Raw genomic sequence first — 17,991 nt, 5'->3', positions numbered from 1 at the left:
ATTCCAACTCTTCATGTGTGTCTTCTATGAATTTTTACTACATATTTTTCCTCAGTGACACATTGCCCTGCTCTATTATTTAATTCTTTCATGTGTTGTGTGTATTATATTTGTCTTTGCGACAAGACTGTGATCAAGAATATCTCATAATACTATTTTGTCTAGAACACTGCTGGATATATAAAAGTAGCTCAATAAGTATTTATTTAATAAATAACATATACAAATAGGAGCAAAAGAAATCTCAGTATAAATAACTATTATAGCCCTTTACTTGACTTACAAGCCCTGCTTCAGATGCTATAGAAAGTTGAAAAGCCATAATTAGTCTGTAAACTGAATATGTGTCACCCTCAAATTATAGAAGAAGTAGCTGATAAGGTACCTATGTGCTTTTATGAATTCATTTTCAACATTTGATAAAAAGCCCATGCAAAGGTTAAATTTATAAAATTTTAAATACATATTATATCATGAAAACTCTTAATATAATTCAATTTTATACCATGCTTTGCATCTGTAGTTGGCAAGTTTAAAAAATAATATTTAGGCAAGACTGCTAATAATACTATGCTTAATTAGTAGAAATAAAAGCATATCTGAATCATATAATTTCAATAGCATTACAGTTTTATTACTTTTATAATATTTGCTAGAAATTGTATTAAGTACTAGGGATACCCAGAAAACAGTCTCTGTTCTTAAGAAACTCACTCCATAAACTATAAAAATCAACAACAATATATGATGATTGGCACATTCCAGTCATGAACCAAATGCTGTGAGAGGAACACAGAGCAGCCGGTTTGGCTTAACCATAATATTTGTGATAGTAAATAGATTGAGGCTGACCACAAAGTCTCTAATGCTGCCTGAAAGAGGGGTGAAATGTAAACACAGTGTGTTTTAGAAAGATAACTCTGCCAACGGGGAGGACAAACTGAAAATGGTAGACTGTTGAGTCAGAGGACAATCTCTAACTCAAGTGAGGAATACAGAAAATCTGAACTAAACAACAACAACAACAACAACAACAACAACAAAAAGAACAACCCACAATGGAAATAAACTGGTTGGTTCATATATAAAAAGATCTCCCGCCCCCCCCCCCCCCACTTTTGGCATCAGAGATCAGAAGTGTACAAATAATTTACTCGTCTTAGACTCTTACTGTTGCTATTACTTTTATTCCAAAGTCTGGTGGATAAAAAGTTACTCCATAAATTGAGAACAGAAGTGGGCAACATTTTTTTTTAACTTTCATGTATCACTAAGGATGAAAGTCAAGTCACTCCACCACATTCCAGCCATCATTCATCCCAGGTCAGTTACTTTTTAAAAAGGATTGGAACTTAAAGGAAGTTAGTCTACTTTGTCAGACACAGAGGCATTACATTTTTAAAAGTGTGTTTGCCTCCACTTAGCACTTTCTCTGGTGAATATGTGTTTGGATATAGATCTGTTACATCTCACCCTTTTCATGTTGGTGCATAAAATAAAATTAAAAAAATGAACTAACATATACAATGACGAATTTTAATGTTTTTCCTGAGTAAGATATTGAATAGTTGCAGAAATTCTTTGAACTTATCACAATGGTAAGAATTTAAGCAAATTATATTTCTTATTGTGTGGCAATACATTATTGTGAAACTGAAATAACTAAATGCATAAATATCTAATTAATTCCAATAAATGGCTTGCTACAGATTGGGTCTCCACAGGAAGCTACCCAGGTATCCTATCTAATAACAGAGAAACATGGTAATTAGCGTACGACCGCTACCCTTCCCATTGGCTAATCAGGGCAATATGCAAATTAACTGCCAGCCAAGATGGTGGCCGGCAGCCAGGCAGCTGGAAGCGAACATGAGTCTTGCTTGCTTCAGTGACGGAGGACTCCAACGTTCCCCGCCTGCCTTTCTGGCCTCTGAGCTTGCAGTTTGAAACATTGTAACAAATATAGAAGCTAAACAAAACCCCAGAAACCTGCTTTCAGCCGGCCGGGATCTCAGAGCTGGAGTTGATACAGTGTTTCGATTATAGAACCCAAACAAACCAGATACCTGCTTTCAGCAGCAGAGGCATCAGAGCTGGAGCCAGAGCTAAAGCTGGCCCAGAATAAAAAAAGAAAAAAAGGAACAGTTGGGAGCTTCAGTCACCCGCCAGCCTGAAAACAGCCCTCAGCCCCTCACCCAGACTGGCCAGGCACCCCAGTGGGGACCCCCACCCTGAAGGGTGTGTGACCAGCTGCAAACAGCCATCATCCCCTCACCCAAGCTGGCCAGGCACCCCAGTGGGGACCCCCACCCTGATCCAGGACACCCTTCAGGGCAAACGAGCCGGCACCCAACCATGCACCAGGCCTCTATTCTATATAGTAAAAGGGTAATATGCCTCCCAGCACCGGGATCAGCGGAGCCGAGAGGCCTCCCGGCACCGGGATCAGCACGACAGGGGGCAGCGCCCAAACCCCCTGATCGCCCTGCGGCTGTGTGTGTGACAGGGGGCGGGGCCACAACCTCCCTATCCGCCCTGCTCTGTTCGTGACAGGGGAAGGTGCCCCAACCTCCTGATCAGCCCTGCTCTGTGCCTGATATGAGGGAGCTCCCCAACCTCCTGATCGCCCTGCGGCTCTGTGTGTGACAGGGTGGGGCGCCCCAACCCCCTGATTGGCCCTGCTCTGTGTGTGACAGGGGGCGGTGCCCCAACTCCCCTATCGGCCCTACTCTGTGAGTGACAGGGGGGAGCTCCTCAACCCCCTGATGGGCCCTGCTCTTTGCGTGACAGCGGGGAGCTCTCCAACCCCCTAATGGGCCCTGCTCTGTGCGTGACAGGGGGGAGCTCTCCAACCCCCTGATTGACCCTGCTCTATGCGTGACAGGGTACGGAGCCCCAACCCCCTTGATGGGCCCTGCTCTGTGCGTGACAGGGGGTGGCGCCGCAACCTCCCCATTGACCCTGCCTTGAGTGTGACGGGGGCGGTGCCCCATCCCCCAATTGGCCCTACCCTGAGCGTGACTGAGGGTGGCATCACAACCTCCTGATCTGCCCTGCTCTGTGCATGACAGGGGGCGGCGCCCCAACTCCCCAATCGGCCCTGCTCTGAGCTCGACCAGGGGCTGCACCTAGGGATTGGGCCTTTCCTCTGCCACCCAGGAGCAGGCCTAAGCCAGCAGGTCGTTATCTCCTGAGGAGTCCCAGACTGTGAGAGGGCACAGGCTGGGCTGAGGGACCCCCCTCCCCCCCGAGTGCACAAATTTTTGTGCACCGGGCCTCTAGTCCTATATAATAAAAGGCTAATATGCAAATCGACTGAACGGGGAACGACTGGTCACTATGATGTGCACTGACCACCAGGGGGTAGATGCTCAACGCAGGAGCTGCCCCCTGGTGGTCAGTGCACTCCCACAGGGGGAGCCTCACTCAGCCAGAAGTCCTGAGTCAGGCTCATGGGTAGTGAGCGCAGTGGCGGTGGCGGAAGCCTCTCCTGCCTCGGCGGCGGCAGCACTCAGAATATCTGACTGCCGGAAGTGGGCTTAAGCCATCAGTTGGACATCCCCTGAGGGCTCCAAGACTGCAAGAGGGCACAGGCGGGCTGGGGACCACTCCCCCAAGTGCACGAATTTCGTGCACTGGGCCTCCAATGTTCTTATAAAATCCTTGAAATACTCAAAACACATAATCATTATTAAGAAAATTAATAGCAGATCAATAAGGCAAAAAACAATTCAGCTCTGCTTTTAGTAATAAGAAAGTAGAATCTAAGGAATAAAGATGTACATTTTCTAAAGCAATAAATAAATAAATAAATAAGTATTCAAGACTGTGTTCCAACAACACATGTTCAAAAAAAGATTAGTATGTTCTAGAAAACAATCAATCCTTTTGGCAAAATGTTATACTCACCATGATGGAACAGCTTCCACTCAAATCCCACCCTCTTAAAGAATGACTTGGGCCTGGTCTGTGTCTTAGAGGTTGAGCATTGACCTTTGATTCCCAGTCAGGGCACAAACCCAGATTAAGGGCTCGATCCCCAGTAGGGGACATGCAGGAGGAAGCTGATCAATTATTCTCTCTCATCATTGATGGTTCTATCTCTCTTTTCCTCTCCTTCCCTCTCTGAAATCAATAAAAATATATTTTAAAAAGAAAAGAATGGCTTGGATTGGTCAGTGAGTAGAATACTGTAAGGGTGTATTGGTGACTTTTAGCTTGAGTGGGAGAGAATAAATTACTTGTCCTCTGTATATTTTGATGTCTTCATTTAGAAAATATAAAAATTAAAGGCAATTATTGTAGTAATCTCTTAAAGATATATAATTCTGTAAAATTTTTCTACACCCTTTGTATATTTCATTTTTTGATTCTCACAATAAATATCTTAACAGATAAGGAAATTGATAATTATTATAATATTTCTTGAGTAATACTCCTGATATTTCCACTGAAAGTAACAAAAAATATTTTGTGGTTTATTAGTCATGGCATATTTCTCTGGTTTTTCAATAGATTGCTAAAAAAATTAGATCATGTCAACTGCATTTATATTTCAGTGGTTACTTCTGTACACAAAAGTGCTCTCAATTTTACGACATTATCTGGAAGAGGTTCAACAACACGTTGTTAATACTCCACCTCCTACAAAATAATTTTAAAGCTCCATGGGAATTTAGATTTGCACAAGTTATTAGGATGTGACCTTTCCCTTAGATTTCTTATTTTAGGATTGACTTAACATGGTATTTCCCCAGTGGGAGCTGTTGTACTTCCTTCGCAGATAAGAAAAATAGTAATCACAAATTATAGTGAGTAAACTTAGGGAAACATATATTTCTATGATGCTGATGAAACTAAAATCTTAAGACCACAGTACGTATTCCTTGCGTTTGAGAGGAAAGCCATGTGGCTTGCTAATAAAAGAAAACAAAAGTTATGCCATTATGGTATTTCCCTGAAATTTATTCCTAATTGTTTCTAGTCACAGCTAACAAGTCTTATGACTTTTAAAGATTATTAAAGAATTTACGTCACTAAATTTCCTATATCCTGTCTACTGGGAGTATAAAAGTTTAAAAATATCAAACTTTTAATAATTTGAATGATTTCAGATCTCAGGATCTGGACTGAAAGACAAGGAATTAATGAGGGTAAAGAGAAAAAAATTAAAATAACATGAAGGAGATCATAGTTGCTTCACTTATGTTCCATGGAATAATAGTGGCTTCCAATTATTAACCTCTTACTATATGGTATAGTGGTAGAATTTATGCACATTATATTTGTAACATATGAGTTACTGGAGGTATTCAAAGAATTACGCATGCTATAGCTAGGACTATAGAGCTCATTATTAGCAATTTTTTAAAAAATGTAAACAAAATTGTGGAAGGGGAGATAATGAAGATATGCACATTTTTTCTAACTAGTCTAATTAGGTGCCAAAAAATCAATAATTTTACATAGTGCTAGCTAATGAAAACATTAAAATTAAAAAATTTTGAAAGGATTTAAAAAATTTTCCTCTTATGAGAATAAAAGTGTGGGATATCAATGAAAATTAAGTAATCACCAAAATTTTTTGTATCCTCTTATCAGACATACATGTACATTAGGGCTTTATTAAAATTACTACTTTGAGAACACTGCTTTATTTAAATTATTACTCAAGAATCTTAAATAATCAAACCTCTCCCCCTACCATGCATTCTACAGTTTAACAAACTGCTAATTCATAGTTTCTATATCACAGAAGCTTATCTTTTAGGCTTAATTTTTAGGAATTAATCCTCTACATTTTATAGTTGTGAATGACATTTTTAAGTAAAAATAGTGCCAATTTTGATGGACTTATACATTTTTCCTGAAAATATTATGTAGTTTACTAGACAAAGCTAGGTTTTAAAACATTGTTTTTGAATCAAAAAATATTTAAAGTTATTTAAAAGATTAGAAGTCATTAAGAGATTAGAGGTCGTTTGTCGAAATCCCTTAATTTTATAGACATTGAGGGTCAGGGATTGCAATGTATTCACTTTCTCAAACACTACACAGACTTATAAAAATATGTGTGTATATATGTATTCAGAACTGGAAGGTAACTTGTAGAAATTAAAATAGTTTGGATAAGGATATTAAGATTATAGATAATTTCTTTCTTTAAAATGATCTTTATTGTTATTACATTTCTTATTTGATATTTAAAAATACAATATACTGTACTAAAGTTAAAAGCTGTTATTTCTATTTCATGTCATTAACTGTAACTTAATCCTCAAATGAAAGTTTAGAATTTAAAAAATGACAATTACCCATAATCTTTCCCAACTTATTGTAGTATATTTAACCACATAATTTTGTATATTCAAATTTTCTGTTATATCTTTATTCTAAAATTAATATTCCCCTCAAATATTTAAATCACAAATTAAAATCTTTAACTTAATATTTTAAAAAGCTGGATTGTATACAACGCTCTGGACGTCCTATTTTGTTTAAGCTGTATTTTTAAAGCAGTCATTCCTTTCTAACAGCTAGCAAGGTGTGGACTTAAAGGCCATGAGGCACCCACAGCACAGTCTTTTTATTTTATTTAAATTTGACACAGCCTTAGGAAATAATCTACACCCTTCCTGAAATTAAATAGGTTTTTTTCACCCGACCCCAAAACCATCAAAAATCCCATATTTTTCTGATATCTAAGTAATTGGTGAAACTCCTCTCTATTTTCATCTCACTGTAACACATACAAATCCTTGGCTAAAAAATAATATATTTAAATAAATAGGAATCATGTATGCTTTGGAAATAAGTTTTTATTCATTTTGCTACTAATATATCCTTAGAGTAATTTGAAATGTCATAAAAACGAATAATGCAAGAGTAATATAGTTGCTTAAACTCTTTGACATAGAAACTTCTCTTTCAGCGATTTAGCTAAAGAAAATAATTTTTAAAAAGTGAAATATGTGCATGAAGATATTCACTATATGTAATGATATTAGAATAAATAGTAATTGTATAGTAATAAAAAACTAAAAACTACCTAAAACTGCTTAGTAAATTATGTGATATCACTAAGATTAACTATTATGCTGCCATTATGACAAATTTAAAAGCTAAGTGGACACAAAGATTTAAATGATCTAACAGTGAAAGAAGCAAAAATGCTACATGTACTATAACTGTCATTAAGTAAAAACTGTAAACATGCTAACAAGGACTGTAAGAAACTAAGCAGAAGTGGTTTAAAATCACTTAAAGCCACTTAGCATTTCATTTTTCATGCCTAACACTTAAAATTCAGACCAAATACTCATTTTCAGATGCCAAAGTACATACCTGCCTGTACGAGAGAAAGGTCTTTTGATTTTAAGAAGTAGTAGTTTATATGTGATTGTGTATTTTTTTTTAAAAAAAATATTTTCACAAGTTTTCAGTAATAAAAATGTCTTTAAAAGATTTAATGTAAAATGAGACAAATCCAATGGCCAAAATTCAAAAGCAAAAGTCATTTTGTTCTAGTTCCTAATCTTATTTCTAAATGTATCACCTACCTGCTTCTAAGGTTTTAAAAGTAAACATTATCTATGTTCTAATCCTGAAGCCCTGAATTCATACATAGCAGTACAGGTAGGCTGAGAGTCTATTTACAGAGAGCTAGACTGAACTTTGCATGTGAGCACATACAGAAAATGATAAAGATCGTTATGTCCTATCAGTAATTTACAGAATTGTGATTTGCTCCACCCAGTACACCTATAATTGAATTCTTCAGCCATAAAATCACTGGGACCAAACAAGTTCAGATATCTTTTATCTAAACTCTTTTTTCTCCCTTACCATCAGTTAACATATTTCTTATGGGATTTTTCTTCTTTTTATAGATTCATTTGTCTTAGTTATAAATTAACTCCACAAATAACCCAACCACCCCAGCTCTACTGTTTCCTGTGTACCACGTTTCTTTTTATTTGCACAATTTATGATATAGGAGCCATTTAAACTACCAGTTGGAAAATGATGTCTGGGGAATCATCTCTAGATTATATATATATATATATATATATATATATATATATATATATATATATATATTTTCCTAAGGATAAATGTTCACAGGCAGAGATTCTTCTCATAACTGGGCACCCTAGCAAAGAAGCGAAATGTAACTGCTGAAGACTTCTGTTGTTTCTTTTTTACTCTAAAAATGTGTTAAAATATAGATAACAAAAATTTACCATCTTAATCGTTTTTAAATGTACAGTTCTGTGGCATTAAGTGCATTCACAATGTTTTGTAACCATCGCCACTATCCAGCTCCAGAACTTTTTCATCTTCCCAAACTGAAACTATACTCATCAAACACTAACTCTCCAACTCACCCCTGATAGCCACCATTTTACTGTGTGTCTCTATGAATTTGACTACTCTAGGTACAACTTCTGTTCTTGTTTCACCTAAAATCTATGAAATAGTGTGATTTACTAAATTGGTTGAACACACAAGAGACTGGCAAAAAATCTGGGGAAGAATTCCTAATACTTAGCATTTCATTTTTCATGCCCAGACACTTAAAATTCAAACCAAATACTGATTTTCAGATGCCAAAGTACATACTTGCCACTTACTTCATCTTTTAAGAGCTTCATGTTTGGATTTAAAGTGGCTTTAGGTTTTTCTAAACTTAAACTGATTTTCTAAGCAAACTCAATGCTGCTATTGATTTCCTTTAAGAAACAAAGTTCGCTCAGTACTATTTGTATTTACTGAATTCCCAGACATTTTACCTAAAAGTAATATGATATTCTCTCATCTTCACTATTTAAACATAAGACTACTAATTCTAAGTTCTTGTTCAAATGCTGTCTTGGGTAATGAAGACTGGTGGATCAAGAGATTATTCATGAGATCTAAATACTTCCACAGTTTTGGTTTGAACATTCAAATCAGACACTGCTTATCACCAACTAAAAACTTGGCTAAGAGGTGGTTCCCAAGGAGGCAAAATCTTGTGGAATTTTCCCACTCATAGGTTTTCCAAGAGACCAGAGGTATTAAGTGGAGATCAAACTTGCAGGGGTAAGGATGGCAGCGTATGGACAGAATTAAGAAACACAGCTCAAAGGATACTCTTTTTTTAAAAATATATTTTATTGATTTTTTACAGAGAGAAAGGGAGAGAGATAGAGAGTTAGAAACATCGATGAGAGAGAAACATCGATCAGCTGCCTCCTGCACATCTCCTATTGGGGATGTGCCCGCAACCAAGGTATATGCCCTTGACCGGAATCGAATCTGGGACCCTTCAGTCCGCAGGCCGACGCTCTATCCACTGAGCCAAACCGGTTTCAGCTCAAAGGATACTCTTGATGAAAACAATGCCCCTGCTTCTCCCTGTTCTAAGATTTGTAAACAAACAGAAACTCACTCTATAAATCAGTGAAAATCTAATTTAAGAATTATATTTAGTGCCTCCAATATTATTTCTAAAGAATTTTTTAATTTGGAAATAATTTGAGGCTTACAGAAAAGTTGCAAAGATAGTAGAGTTCCCATGTACCCTTCATCTAGATGCCTCTACTGTTACATTACATATTATGACCATAGTACAGTGATCAAAACTAATATATTAACACTGGCACACTACTATAAGCTACTTTGCTTAGATATCACCAGTTTTTTTCCATTAATGTCCTTTCTCAGTTCTAGGGCCCAATCTAGGATCACACACTACATTTGTTTCATGTCTCCTAATTCTCCTTCAAATCTGTGGCAGTTCCTCAGTCTTTTTTTTTTTTTTAAACAGCTTTATTGAGGTATAAGTGATATATGAAATACTGCATATATGTAATGTACAGTTCTTCTGTCTTTACTTGTCTTTTATGCTCCTGACACTGTTAAAGAATGCTGGTCAGTCCTGGCTGGCATGGCTCAGTAGTTGAGCATCAACCTATAAACCAGGAGGTCATGGTTCAGATTCCCAGTCAGGGCACATGCTCAATCCCCAGTGTGGGTCCTGCAGGAGTCATCCAATCGATGATTCTCTCTCATCATTTATGTTTCTATCTCTCTTTCCCTCTCCCTTCCTCTCTGAAATCAATAAAAAAGTATTTTTTAAGTTTTTTTGAAAAAAGAAAAAAGAATGCTAGTCAGGTTATTTTACAGAATGCCTCTCCATTTAGGTTTGTCTAAGGTTTTTCTCATGATTCAGTTGAGGTTATGGATTTTTAAAAAATATGCTTTTATTGATATCAGAAAGGAAAGGAGAGGGAGAGAGAGATAGAAACATCAATGATGAGAGAAGCATTGATTGCTTGCCTCCTGCACACCACCTACTCAGTATCAAGTCTGCAACCTGGGCACATGCCCTGGACCAGAATTGAACCTGGGACCCTTCACTCCGCAGACTGACGCTCTATCCACTGAGTTAAACCAGCTAGGAAGAGGTTATGGATTTTTTTAGAAGAATAACAAAGGCATGATGTGCCCTTTTCAGGGGGTATAAGCTCAGTATATCTTATTACTGCAATATTAACCTTAATCACTTGGTTAAGGTGGTGTCTGCCAAGATTCCCCCTGTAAAGACACTATTTTTCTCTTTGTAGTTAATAAATATTTGGGGGGGGGGCAGATACTTTGAGGTTATGCACATACTCGGTTTCACCTTACACTTTAATCAATTTTAGTATTCATCTTGCCTGCGCAATTATTACTGCGGTTCTTTAGTGGCAATTTTCTATTTCCCTTATTCCTTTTATGTTTATTAATTTAAATTCCTCTGTAAGGAAAAGTTCTCTTTCCATTTCTTTATTTATTCAGCATTTATTTATATCAGTATGGAATCATGAATATATATATTTTATATGGGAGAGCTATAATCTAATTCTATGATTCTTTATTTTATTGTTCAAATTATTCCAGCTTTGACCTTTGGGAGCTGGAACTTGAGTATTGGATATTGGATACTTTCTTCTTTGTGACCAGGAATCATGGTTGCATGGCCTATAGGGAACCAGGCAAAGTATTTTAATTTTTATCTTTATTTAATTATAAGTATTACAGGAACCCAAAATAATATAATTATACTTGAGACTTATTTCTAAGGATATGAGTTATTTCTCAACTTCTATGTCACTTTCTTATCTTTGTTTTGTCTTACACAATAAATTTCTGTGCTCTCCCTCAATTGACTGGTAAATTATATAGTAGAAAGTATTCTGATAGTCAAAATAAAAGCTCTCTAAGAAATTTTACAACAAAATACTGTGAAGACTTTTCATGTTATTAAAAAAAGGTATTCTTTAGATCATTTAATATAATAAATTCTGAGTTTACTTACTGTTAAAGGGTGACTCTTGTTTGAGAAAATGGCCTTCTTGTATATCTGTGGTTTAGAATTGGCTCTTTTCAAATCTAAACAATTAAAAAGAAAGAAGATTTTTAATATACACACAATATTCAACTTTTTTAGACAACCAGGTTGCCAAAGTATACAAGTACAAATAAATTTATTTTTTTCTGTTGGATTTCATTCTGAATGTTTGCTTTTTCTGAGCTTGGTTTTGTATCCTTTACAAGTAACCAACAGCTACTGACTCGTAAATCATGCAGGGCTGTAGAATCTTTCTGTAGAGACATATATTAGATTCACTTCACCTACTTCCGAGTTCTGTCATTAATCATGAGCTAAGGTCCTGTAGCTCATCCAACTTTTACATCATATTAATAATGACACTTACCTTATTGTATGGACTTAAGAAAACTTTATCTTAAAAGGATTAATAACCTCAAAAGATAGATGTTTGATAAAAGTTATACACAGCAAAGATATTTATTAAAATATTATCTCATTCTAGATGGCACATGGCTGTTAAGCCTAAGGGAAAGTACAGTGATGCATCACAACCCTTAGGAATAGTAGATGCAGCACAATCCACGTGAAGCTGATTTTTTAAAGGAAGACCCAGAGAGCACATTATCTGAGTAAAAGTGCTGAAGGTCTTAGGATACATATCCTTGGCTCTTATGAAGGGCTCAGGGATCTTAGAATAGTTGTACATTCCCTAAAGACAAAACAGCATCTACTGGCAAAAGCCTTATCATCAGGGCCTTAATAGACCCAATATCCAGATTCAATTTTCTGCATAGTTGAACCTACCAAAAATTATAATTTTTTCTTTTAAAATTCTTCACCTTTCCAATTGGAATTTGCAAAAGCTATGCAGTTATTCATGTAAGAAATAAAAGTAGTTGGTCATGAATATAAAATGTTTCCCCTTTTTGTATTTCTAATATGAAAGGATGGAAACTATAGCCACTATACTTTGTTTGATTATTTGTTTCTCTAACATTGTTTAGTACTTTTGTTTGGAAATGGAAAACCTCTTAATGTAGACTCAACATCAATAATAAGGTAACAATTTGTTTTCAAAATGGGACATGTTCTTTTATAAAAAGCTAATTTGCCAGTGTTTTAGACCTACATGTTTTGTTTTCTGACTAACTGCTTACCTGTATCATGGCAATTTATATAAGTACTCTCTAATTTGTTGTCAAAACAAAAGCAGTATCCACACCAAAACTCTTCATGATATATAACATGTATAAAACATGAGAAACAAATTTAGAATGGCTTATGACTTTGACTTATTTTTTTACATGTAAGTCAACTAAAAAGGGCTTAAATATGTGGAAACAATAAGAAAAATATTAATAAAGATAATTTGAACAAAATCTCTATCTGAAAAATTAAAGAATGCTGACTCCAGGTTAAAATCATTATAATAGCTTTCCTTCAAACTTGTCTCAATTTCCCTTTGAAATACATATGAATTCATTAAGAAGTAATGAAACTAAAGAAGGAAGAAAGTAAAGATTTTTGGGAACTTCTATTTCTAGCTTGTAGCCCTAAGAGTTGAATCAAACAGAAAACTGGCCAGCTCCTGCGATTTTCAGAGGCAGGCAGAATTCTATAACCTTTCCCAAAACTCTATCCAACAACTAAGATCTATAATTTCCTTTCTGTATCCATTCAGTATCGTATTGTACCATAGAAGGTATAGTTTCCAGACATAAATTTTATTTTATATATATTTTATCATGTTTATATACATTTTACTTCAAATATATTTTATTTTATAAATATAAACTTTATTTATAATATTCATATTAATAAAATATAGGTATATGTGTTAAATTGTAATTAAAAAGTTATATAATTATTAATATAAAGTATATTAATATTTCTTACATTATTTTATAAATAAATATACTAAAATACTATAAAATTATACTATGATATATAGCATTAATTTTAATATAGGGCAGAAACAAGATCCATTCTGGAGGCAATAAATATCAAGGACTATAGTCTTTCCATGTCCTCCCTCTGGCCAATTCAGATTGGCTTATATTCATTAGATTATAAATTAATCTACTCACCCCTGTAAGTCAGAGAATGAGGCTGTGAAGATAGCAGACAAGCCCCTCACATTTCAACAGAACCCACATAAGGTAGGGGCTTTTCATATCTACTCATCCAACTTTTTAATATCTGAATAAGATTTTTACCAGAATTTAAGCAGATAATAATACAGCAAAAGGGCAATTTACTCAGACTAGTTTGTCCAAAATGGTATAAATGGTAAAGTTGATGTAAGAAATTTTTTAAAAAATTAACAATGGAAACAAGTGAAAACTTATCAAAGAATTACTTCCCCAAAAAGCTCTGGGCCTAGATAATTTTATAGATTTTTTTCCCCAAAATTTTAAGGAAGAGATAATTTTCTTGCTATATAAACTGTTTGAGTAGAAAAAAATATAGTGACCAAATTAATTTTTCAATAGTATAATATTGATATTAAAAACAAGAACAAAGAGAAAAATACTAATACCATGCATTAAGCTAATATTATAAATAAAATGCTAATCAACAAATTCAACAGTATACTAAAAGAATAAATCACCATTATCAAGTTACATTTATCTCAGAAAGGCAAAGACAACTTAATATTAGAAAACCTATTAAAATAATGGTCAGAGCACTAGTCAAATTTTAAAAAGAAAACATGATTATCTCAAAAATGCAAAATAACCCTTGAATTCAACATCCATTCTTGATAATATTTCTTTAAAAAATCTAAGAAACTTTAATAACAAGAATATTTGTTTCAAACTTAATTGTGAAATACTATAGCAGCATTTCTCCAAATGTGTTCTTAAGATTTTTCCAACAAAAAAGCTTCCACCATAAAATATATTTGCATATGTTGTTCATCTTTGGAGATTAATAAAGTACATTAATATTGTATATAGTTTGTAGGCCCTAAATTAAAAACATACACAGTATCAACAATAACAATCTGCTTAACTGTTTAACTCACTTCTTCTCAAACTTACTTGAACATTTGTTTCTTCACTTTCCATTATTTCATTCCTCAACCCACTTTACTATGATTTGTCACCTATCTTTTTACTGAAAGTCAAGCAAAAGTAACATGTTAGCTCCTTCTTGCTAAAGCCATTTAACTTTCCTTGATTTTCACTCTATTTATCCAGTGGTGCACTTGTAAAGGTTCAACAATGGCTCTCCTTGTAGGGCAGTGGTTCTCAACCTTGGCTGCACCTTAGAATCACCTGGGAATCTTTTTAAAATCCCGATTTCTGGGCCTCATCCTCTGGAAATTCTGTTTCTTTGTTATGGGGTGGGGCCACAACATTAGTAACAAAGAAACAGAATATCCGGAGGATGAGGCCCAGAAATCGGGATTTTAAAAAGATTCCCAGGTGATTCTAAGGTACAGCCAAGGTTGAGAACCACTGTTGTAGGGAAAAACACTCTGACTTATAGTGTTTGCCAATATCTGTGGTGTATACGCTCCCACCAGGATTGATTTCAGGTTACCAATGTAATGTCACTGAAAACAGAATGAGGAAGAGCTGTAGTAGCACACAACAGTATACAGAACAGTATACAGTATCTACACAATACAGATACAATCAACATGAACACCTCAAAAGTGTAAAATAATTAGGAAGTGATGCAACTGGTGTGTTCATTACTTCTGTTTTTAAGACCACTTGTTAAATTGCAAGTATATACCATTTAATTTTTAATAATGGCTGTGGATAACAATCAGCTCACAAAAATCCTGAAAATTTCACAATTGACTTCTACAAGCCAGTCTGAGCTGGCTCCTGCCTCTGCAGCATTTGACATTTCGACCATCCTCTACTATTAAAACTATCTCCTCCCTTTGCTTCCCAGAGACCAGTTTCTCTGAATTCTTACCCTACCACAGAAATGCTATTTTTGTCTGTTCTCTTGGTACCACTTCTTTCTGAGACCTTCTATTTTATGTGTTCTGCAAGTTCCTTCTTGGTCTCACTGTCACCCATAAACACTTGATAGTAGCTCCCAAATTTTCTTCTCTAATCACAACTCTTCTCTCAAGAGTTCTAAATCTGTTTTTCCATGTTTCTTTTGAACACCCCTGTCTGAGATTCTTCAGGAACCTCAAATTCAACATCACCCAAACTGACTTCTCCCTCTGAAGAAGTAAAGAAACACAATTCAACACATAATTGGAGCACTTCTTGTTCCCTGCAAGATTAAAAGAAATTCCGCTCTCTACTTGTCTTTTAAAGTACAATAAAGGAGATTCAATTTATATCCACAACCAACCCTTCCTTCATCTCCTTTCTCCAAATATTTTCCCCCTTCCCTTCGATTTTTTTTCATACACCATTCTCTCCAAAGTATCTCTTTCATTAAAGCCTTCCCAACTAAACACTTTCCCCTTCTCAGCCCAGTAATTTCATAATCTCTCCTTCCTCTCCAGCACTTTATTATATATATCAACTTAAATCTCTTCCAGCTTTTCATGTCCAGTCCCTTTCCACTCATTCACCAATACTTTGTCACAAAAATCTAGGAGCTGAACTGGTAACTTTCTAAAGGGAAGGGAGGGAAAGGGAAGAGGGTGTTAGATTGTCAAATGAAAAGTCTCTTTGGTAAACTGGGGAAATTGTAAGAATATGAATACTCCCAAACGACTAATTTTTATCCCATCAAACAAAATACATGGATTTACTACTTCCCTCCCCTCCTCAAAATTACCAATTGATTCCATTAGAGGGCAGACTCAATTACAGCCTTCCCTAGATTTTTTATAATGGCCATACAAAATTTGCTATTAAATGACCTCTATATCCTGGGATGACAAAATAAAATTACTTCATTTTAGTTTAAGAGTAATTTAAGAAAGAAAGAAAAATAGAAATAAAGAATCTCCTAACAGTGGTCGATTTTAAGTGGTGGTGAAGTTATTCAATATAAATTGAACATTTGGTGATCTAATATTAGCAAGTTGCTCATCACTTATAAGACACATAAACAGATTTGCAGTGAACCACAACAACTAAAAGTTTAGATATAATTCATAGTTACACCTGAATATGGTAATTCTCGTGTAGATCTAATTGTTAAGTGTGCAATGGTGGTGGTGAGGTGTAGACATCTCATTCTATGTCAAGTTAAATACTGGACAATTAGGTTCTTGCTAAAGAGTGCAAGATAGGGTGCTTGGCAACTTATTTTTTATTTCTGTGCTTGTTTCTTCATCTGCAAAACAGAGATAACAGTGTATACCTTACATGATTGTTGAAAGAATAAAATGAGATAATGTATGTAATGTGCTTAAAATAGATCTTAATACAGGATAAGTGCTCAATAAATATTAACTATTACTATTAATAGCTAGATTACTTTTTTGATGCTTGAGATAATTAAAATGAGTCCTTTAGAAGGATAGTAAAATGATGTTTTGGCTAAGACTAAAGGGTAGACTGAATTAAATGAAAACATTCTCTAAATATGAAATTGTATGGTTACATTTATAAATCGATCATAAACTAAATTATCCTAATGATTAATGTTACTCTAAAAATCATGATAGCTATTTAGGATTAGCAAGTAGAATGGGCTTGCAGATTTGAAATAAAAAGCAACAACTGTTTGCTGAGCATCTGATATTTGTTAGTGTTCTAGGCACTGGGGATAAAGAATTAATGTAATGGACAAATATTCCAGCTCTTGTGTAACTGCATATATAAAGATGCAATTAGATGCTAAAGGATCATTTAATATATTTTCTGTTTAGAAAAAAGATAGGAATTAAGGTTGCTAAAGAGAATTAGGAGTTAATTCAATAAGACATTATGCTTTATCAGGATTCATTAATTAAAGTCTATTGATCCCCTTCTCCTAACTTGAAGATTAGGGATTCAATAATTTGTAAAAAAAAAATAAAAAAAAAATCAATCAACATCATTTATAAGTTAAAACTAATTTTATTTAGTCTCAGAAAGAGCAGCATAAACTTTTTTTCACATTAAATTTAGAATAAAAACCTCCCTAATGTAGTGTGTGTGTATATGTGTGTGTGTGTGTATATGTGTGTGTGTGTATTTGTATGTGTATGTGTGTGTGTGTGTGTGTATAATATGCAAATTGTCCCCTCGGGAGTTTGACCGGAGACCGGGAGTTCGATCGATCACTATGATGTGCGCTGACCAGCAGGGGGTGGCAGGGAACGAAGGAAGGCCCCAGACGGCCCTGATCACCGGCCATGCCTAGAGACCCTACCTGTGCACGAATTTCGTGTGCACCGGGCTTCTAGTGGTGATTATAATTGATAACACTGTATTGTATAACTTAATTTTGCTGAGAGTTGAACTTAAATGTTCTCTCACACACAAAAAAAATACGTGAGGTGATTGGATGTGTTAATTAACTAGATGGAGGGAATCTTATATTATATATATATATAAATAATCATCATGATATATGTTAAATATCTTACAATTTTATATGTCAATTATATCTCAACAAAGAAAAATAACCTTACTTCATCATTTGATTAGCATACAGAAATATATTTCACCTCCATATTATAGTTAGAGACTTAACTGAAGAAAGAGATGCTG

The 17,991-nt window shown here is 35.0% G+C and overlaps 1 protein-coding gene across 1 annotated transcript in view; it reads right to left on the bottom strand.

Moving 5' to 3' along the window:
• Positions 1–11,418, bottom strand: part of PPARG (peroxisome proliferator activated receptor gamma) — a 108,253-nt gene extending 96,835 nt beyond the window's left edge. Inside the window, exon 1 of the mRNA XM_081105645.1 lies at positions 11,345–11,418. The gene's annotated coding sequence lies outside the window, so the exon portion shown is untranslated. The remainder of the gene's footprint in view (positions 1–11,344) is intronic.
• Positions 11,419–17,991: the final 6,573 nt, after the last annotated feature.

This window comes from Myotis nattereri, assembly GCF_964212035.1.
Source record: "Myotis nattereri genome assembly, chromosome: 14".
Lineage (NCBI taxonomy): Eukaryota > Metazoa > Chordata > Mammalia > Chiroptera > Vespertilionidae > Myotis > Myotis nattereri.
Note: the sequence above shows the minus strand (reverse complement) of the source record. Positions and strands in the feature narration are given on the sequence as shown.